Here is a 7,581-nt window from a genome sequence, read left to right on the forward strand (position 1 = left end):
CCAATGTCTGACCCAGTGCCCGCGGTCATGCCAGTTGACTTGGAGCCCACTATCGTGCCTGGTGACTCGGTGCCTGTCCCTCCACCTGGGGACCCGAGACCTGTCGCTCCGCCTGGGGGTCCGGTGCCCGCCGGTCCGCCTGGGGGCCCGAGACCTGTCGCTCCGCCTGGGGGTCCGGCGCCCTCTGCTCCGCCTGGGGGCCCGATGCCTGCCGCCCCGCCTAAGGGCCCGATGCCTGTCACCCCGCCTGGGGGCCCGATGCCTGTCGCTCCACCTGGGGGCCCGATGCCTGTCGCCCCGCCTGGGGGCCCGATGCCTGTCGCCCCGCCTGGGGGCCCGATGCCTGTCGCCCCGCCTGGGGGCCCGATGCCTGTCGCCCCGCCTGGGAGCGCGATGCCTGTCGCCCCTCCTGGGGGCCCGGCGCCCGCTGCTCCACCTGGGGGCCCGATGCCTGTCGCCCTGCCTGGGGGCCCGATGCCTGTCGCCCCGCCTGGGAGCCCGGTGCCTATCGCCCCGCCTGGGGGCCCAGTGCCTGCTGCTCCGCCTGGGGGCCCGGTGCCTGCTGCTCCGCCTGGTGGCCCACTGCCTGCTGCTCCGCCTGGTGGCCCGCTGCCTGCTGCTCCGCCTGGTGGCCCGGTGCCTGCTGCTTCACCTGGTGATCCGATGTGCCTCTGCCCGGAGTCCAGCCCGATGTGCCTCTGCCCAGAGTCTAGCCCGATGTGCCTCTGCCCGGAGTCCAGTCCGATGTGCCTCTGCCCGGAGTCCAGCCCGATGTGCCTCTGCCCGGAGTCCAGCCCGATGTGCCTCTGCCCGGAGTCCAGCCCGATGTGCCTCTGCCCGGAGTCCAGCCCGATGTGCCGCTGCCCGGAGTCCAGCCCGATGTGCCTCTGCCCGGAGTCCAGCCCGATGTGCCTCTGCCCGGAGTCCAGCCCGATGTGCCTCTGCCCGGAATCCAGCCCGATGTGCCTCTGCCCGGAGTCCAGCCCGGTGTGCCTCTGCCCGGAGTCCTGCCCGGTGTGCCGCTGCCCGGAGTCCTGCCCGGTGTGCCAGTCTTTGATATCCCGCCAGTTACCAGACCCAGGCGGTGGAACATTTTGCCCAGCTAGGACTGTTTGGAGCGTCCTGAGGCCGCTCCTTGAGGGGGGTACTGTCAGGAATGGACTGGCCAGCAATGGTGGGACTCGCCTGCCTTATGGGCTGCAGTACCAGGGCTGGCCAGCGGGTGCTCCCAGCAATCAGAGACTCAACCCTGCAGCCAGCCAAACACCTGAAACTGCTTATGCAGGTGTATTTAAGGGATGGCCAGACCTGCAGACTCTGCCTTGGTGTGTGTTTTTCCTGGGCCCTGTATCTTGTTCCTGCATCCTGTTCCTGTTCCTGTTTCTGTCTTGTTGCTGACCCTGCTTGATCTGGACCTCTGCTGACTTCTCCTGTTCTGATCCCTGGCTTGTGACCCCGACCATTCTCTGCCTGACCCCCCTGTACCTACCTGCCTGTTAGTTGCTGTACCCGGCTCGTGACCTGACTACTCTCTGCCTGCTCCTCCTGTTCCTACCTGCCCGTTTGTTATTGACCCGGCCTGCCTGACAACGCTTGCATTGTATATATTGTTATCTGTGGGTGGTTTGGTTTGTTTGCACTGTGTTATGTTTTAGTATTGCACTGCGTTTATGTTTGTATTGTTAATCTTGAATAAATTATATTGTTTATAACTTATCTGAAGCCTGCGTTTCCCTGCGTCAGTCACATACCTCTGGTCATACCCTGGAGCCCTGACAGTATATATCTTGTATCTGTGTTAAAATAAACTAGGCTACTTCCTGGTTTACTTCAAGACTGGTGTCGTCTAGTCTTGTATGGTCAGCGGTGGTTTCTGTGGTCGATATTTGGATGGTGAAGTGGGAGTCTAACGGAAGTACTCAAGTGCAGTCTGGGGTCAGTTCCATTACACACATAAACGGGCATAAACGCGGCTAAACAGATGGTTTTTAACCTGCATTTTCCAGCAGTCTGTTTCCATCGTTCAGAAGTGTCCCGTATACATGGAGCCTTACATGGCCTAATATCTGTTGTCCCTTATTGATTGCTAACGGTGCCGTATTCCATCATCTTTATTGGCATGTTGTGATATGCATATATTTGCTCTTGGGCCTGTATGATTATTTTTGTTCCTCTGGGGTTTACCTGATCCCATTTCAATCCCCATGGGGTGATTGGAACACTTATCATCCTGATGCTCAGCGAATATGCCATCTAACATATATTTTTGTAATTGACAATGACATACAGTTGCAAGAAAAAGTATGTGAACCCCTTGGGATTACGTGGAGTTTTGCATGAATTGGGCATAAAATGTGCTCTGAACATCATCTAAGTCACAACAATTGAAGAACACAGTCTGCTGAACATAATACTACACAAACATTACATGTTGCCATGGTTTAATTGCACATAACATGTAAACATTCACAGTGCAGGGAGGAAAAAGTATGTGAGGCCCTAGCTTAATGACTTCTCCCAGAGCTAATTGGAGCCAGGAGTGAGCCAACCTTGACTCCAATCAGTGTGATGATATTGGATGTGTTGCTGACAGCTGTCCTGCCCTTAGAAAACACACACCTGTTTTGGGTTTACTGGTTTCAAGAAGCACTGTCTGATGTGAACCATGCCTCGCAGAAAAGAGCTCTCAGAAGACCTACGATCAAGAATTGTTGACTTGCATGAAGCTGGAAAGGGTTACAAAAGTATCTCCTTGAGCCTTGATGTTCATGTGTCCACGGTAAGACAGACTGTCTACAAATGGAGAAAGTTTAGCACTGTTGCTACTCTCCCTAGGCGTGGTTGTCCTGTAAAAATGACTGCAAGAGCCCAGCGCAGAATGCTGCATGAGGTAAAGAAGAATCCCAGAGTGTCAGCTAAAGACCTACAGAAATCTCTGGCACATGCTAACATTTTTGTTGACACATCTACAATAAGGAAAACATGAAACAAGAATGGAGTACATGGGAGGACACCACGGAGGAAGCCATTGCTGTCCAAAAAGAATATTGAAGCACGTTTGAAGTTTGCAAAAGAACACCTGGATGTTCCACAGCACTGCTGGCAATATATACTGTGGACAGATGAAACAAGATTGAGTTGTTTGGGAAGAACACACAACACTATGTGTGGAGAAAAAAAGGCACAGCACACCAACATCAAAACCTCATCCCCACTGTAAAACATGGCGGAGGGAGCATCATGGTTTGGGGCTGCTTTGCTGCCTCAGGGCCTGGACGGATTGTTGTCATTGATGGGAAAATGAATTCCAGAGTTTATCAAGACATTTTGCAGGAAAACATATGACCATCTGTCCGCCAACTGAAGCTCTGCAGAGGATGGGTGATGCAACAGGACAATGACCCAAAGCATACAAGTCATTCAACAAAACAATGGCTGCAACAGCACAGAATACGCCTTCTGGAGTGGCCCAGTCAGAGTCCTGACCTCAACCCCATTGAAATGCTGTGGCATGACCTTAAGAGAGCGATTCACACGAGACATCCCAAGAATATTGCTACACTGAAACAGTTTTGTGAAGAGGAGTGGTCCAAAATGACTCCAGATCGTTGTGCAGGTCTGATCTGCAACTACAGGAAACGTTTGGTTGAGGTTATTGCTGCCAAAGGAGGGTCAACCAGTTATTAAGTCCAAAGGTTCACATACTTTTTCCTCCCTGCACTGTGAATGTTTACATGTTATGTGCAATTAAACCATAGCAACATCTAATGTTTGTGTAGTATTATGTTCAGCAGACTGTGTTCTTCTATTGTTGTGACTTAGATGATGTTCAGAGCACATTTTATGCCCAATTCATGCAAAACTCCACGTAATCCCAAGGGGTTCACATACTTTTTCTTGCAACTGTATTGCAATTCATTTACCAAGTAAGGTGGTATTTCTTCCCATCTCTTCAGGGAAGCCTACCCCGCCCTCACCTAACAGCCGATCTCCTCCACTCCTCCTACCACTCCATCCCCCACAGCCATTTCCTCCTGTACCACTATCCCCTCCCTCCTAGATTGTAAGCTCCAAGGAGCAGGGCCCTCGAACCCCTCGTGTATTGTATTGTTACTGTATTGTCTCATGTACTGTCCCCACTATAATGTACAGCGCTGAGCAAACGTTTTGGCGCTATATAAATACTGTAAAATAATAATATAAATTTACCGCTTCTGTGAATATTGGATTGTGTTTATTTCATGGAGCTTATCTATGATGTATGGTATATTTATTAGCCTTAGTTGTCAGCTCCTGTGGTAGTGAGCCCTTGTAGTTGGTCAACTTGGGGTTCCCCAGGGTGTGGAGTCTAAGCCCCAGCCTGCTTCTCCACCAGAGCCCCTGATGGTGGGGATGGACTTGCAGCAAGCTGGGACCAGGTCGCGGTCGCTGGGTACGCCCAGCTGAGGATGAGGAGACCGCTCAGGGGAGCAGAGTACAATGGGAGGAGACAAATGGAAATCCGATAGGCTAGTCAAGGTCAGGACGGGTGGAAAACAAGCACAGTCAGAGAATGAAGCCGGGGTCGGTATACGAGTAGTCAATGCAGGATACAGGCAGTACAGAGGCGGACTGACCATTTGAGCACTTGGGCACTGCCCGAGGGCCCGGGGTCAGTAAGGGGCCCCATGAAATGCCCCTGGTAACTTTTATAGGCTTTTTTGGGTGTGCTTTGAGTGTGGGCAAGGACACAGGGGCCTCATGATCCCCTATTGCCCGAGGGCCCCATGAGTTGTCAGTCCGCCCCTGAGGCATAGCAACACACAGGAGCTCCAACAACTAGGAAGTTGCTCAGGCAAAGTGGCCTAGACTGAGCATGTCTTATATAGGCAGGCAAACAAGGAGGTGGGCCAGGAAGTGATGGAAAGGAAGGAAATAAAACCCAGAGAACAGCAGACGACGCCCATAGGTAAGCACAGACAGTCCACACATGTAAAAGGGATCAGGAACAGCACTGCAGCAAGGAGGTCAGAACACACAAACACGAAACTGCAGGCTAACTTGTGACATTAGGCCTTTGCAATCCGGATTGCTCAAGTTTTTATATTGTGATGTGTATTTTTCACCTTGCAAAGTTTCATATTTTTTTATGCAAGATTTATAATAAAGTCATTTTTGTACCATTAACTACTCTGCTTGGGTTCATTTTAAACCGTTACTACAGACGGCCCTTTTTCAGGGATGACTATTTTTTGTATGCTTTAATTTTTTGGTATTAACCCACATCTATATTGACTGAGGAGTCAGAGAGTAATTCTATAGGGTGATCCACCTATATCGCTGCATTTTTCTATCATTTTGTATGAATATGTACGTTTGCCTAGGATGTTTCCATTCCCAGCTGGTAGTTACTACATCACCCACCATTGATGAGCCGTACTTCCAAGAATGTGTGCGAGGGGAACATAGATAAAGTCCTCACCAAGGTGAGCTGGAAAGCCACACACTCCACTATATATAAGCGCTACTGTTTCAGTCTCCGGGAACTTGACCAAAAAACACTCCATCATTGGTATTCTACCCCCTTCATGTTACCTAAATAATACCTGACATGGTCCCCTAGGTGCTGGTGACTATGTGGAGAAACAGGATTTTTTCCCCATATTTTATGACACCCTTACTGGAATGTTATCTACTTCCTAGCCTCTAATATTATAGGGCACTGGGGTTTTTTTTGCCTTCCTCTGGATCAACCGTGGGTGTAGGATTATAACTTTTTTTTTCTATGGTTGAACTGGATGGACTTTTGTCTTTTTTCAGCCAGACCAACTATGTAACTTAGATCTTACCTGACACTGTCCTTACATTACTGAATTTAGGTACTGAACAAATACCCTCTAATGTTACATTTGTGGTTCTCTACCTACTTTTTGCAGCTGAACGCACCATTGTTAGAATATGGAATTCCTTTCACAATTCAGTATGGTCAACACTCTTAGAGATTTAAGCTACCAATGTGAAATGGAAAAAATACCAGAATTAAAAAAAATTATTAGCACAAAAAATTCATTCTAATTTGGTCCATATGGCTAAATAACGCAGATTGTACTTTATAAGATTGATGACATGTACAGTTGCAAGAAAAAGTATGTGAACCCCTTGGGATTACGTGGAGTTTTGCATGAATTGGGCATAAAATGTGCTCTGAACGTCATCTAAGTCACAACAATAGAAGAACACAGTCTGCTGAACATAATACTACACAAACATTAGATGTTGCCATGGTTTAATTGCACATAACATGTAAACATTCACAGTGCAGGGAGGAAAAAGTATGTGAACCTTTGGACTTAATAACTGGTTGACCCTCCTTTGGCAGCAATAACCTCAACCAAACATTTCCTGTAGTTGCAGATCAGACCTGCACAATGATCTGGAGTCATTTTGGACCACTCCTCTTCACAAAACTGTTTCAGTGTAGCAATATTCTTGGGATGTCTGGTGTGAATCGCTCTCTTAAGGTCATGCCACAGCATTTCAATCGGGTTGAGGTCAGGACTCTGACTGGGCCACTCCAGAAGGCGTATTCTGTGCTGTTGCAGCCATTGTTTTGTTGAATTACTTGTATGCTTTGGGTCATTGTCCTGTTGCATCACCCATCCTCTGCGGAGCTTCAGTTGGCGGACAGATGGTCGTACGTTTTCCTGCAAAATGTCTTGATAAACTCTGGAATTCATTTTCCCATCAATGACAACAATCCATCTAGGCCCTGAGGCAGCAAAGCAGCCCCAAACCATGATGCTCTCTCTGCCATGTTTTACAGTGGGGATGAGGTTTTGATGTTGGTGTGCTGTGCCTTTTTTTCTCCACACATAGTGTTGTGTGTTCTTCCCAAACAACTCAATCTTGCTTTCATCTGTCCACAGTATATTTTGCCAGTAGTGCTGTGGAACATTCAGGTGCTCTTTTGCAAACTTCAAACGTGCTGCAATATTCTTTTTGGACAGCAATGGCTTCCTCCGTGGTGTCCTCCCATGTACTCCATTCTTGTTTAATGTTTTCCTTATTGTAGATGTGTCAACAAAAATGTTAGCATGTGCCAGAGATTTCTGTAGGTCTTTAGCTGACACTCTGGGATTCTTCTTTACCTCATGCAGCATTCTGCGCTGTGCTCTTGCAGTCATTTTTACGGGACGACCAAGCCTAGGGAGAGTAACAACAGTGCTAAGCTTTCTCTATTTGTAGACAGTCTGTCTTACCGTGGACACATGAACATCAAGGCCTTGGAGATACTTTTGTAACCCTTTCCAGCTTCATGCAAGTCAACAATTCTTGATCGTAGGTCTTCTGAGAGCTCTTTTCTGCGAGGCATGGTTCACATCAGACAGTGCTTCTTGAAACCAGTAAACCCAAAACAGGTGTGTGTTTTTTAAGGGCAGGACAGCTGTCAGCAACACATCCAATATCATCACACTGATTGGAGTCAAGGTTGGCTCACTCCCGGCTCCAATTAGCTCTGGGAGAAGTCATTAAGCTAGGGCCTCACATACTTTTTCCTCCCTGCACTGTGAATGTTTACATGTTATGTGCAATTAAACCATG

Source organism: Staurois parvus, unplaced genomic scaffold (assembly GCF_062004578.1).
Source record: "Staurois parvus isolate SC_StPar_1 unplaced genomic scaffold, SC_StPar_1.0 ptg000747l, whole genome shotgun sequence".
Taxonomy (NCBI): domain Eukaryota; kingdom Metazoa; phylum Chordata; class Amphibia; order Anura; family Ranidae; genus Staurois; species Staurois parvus.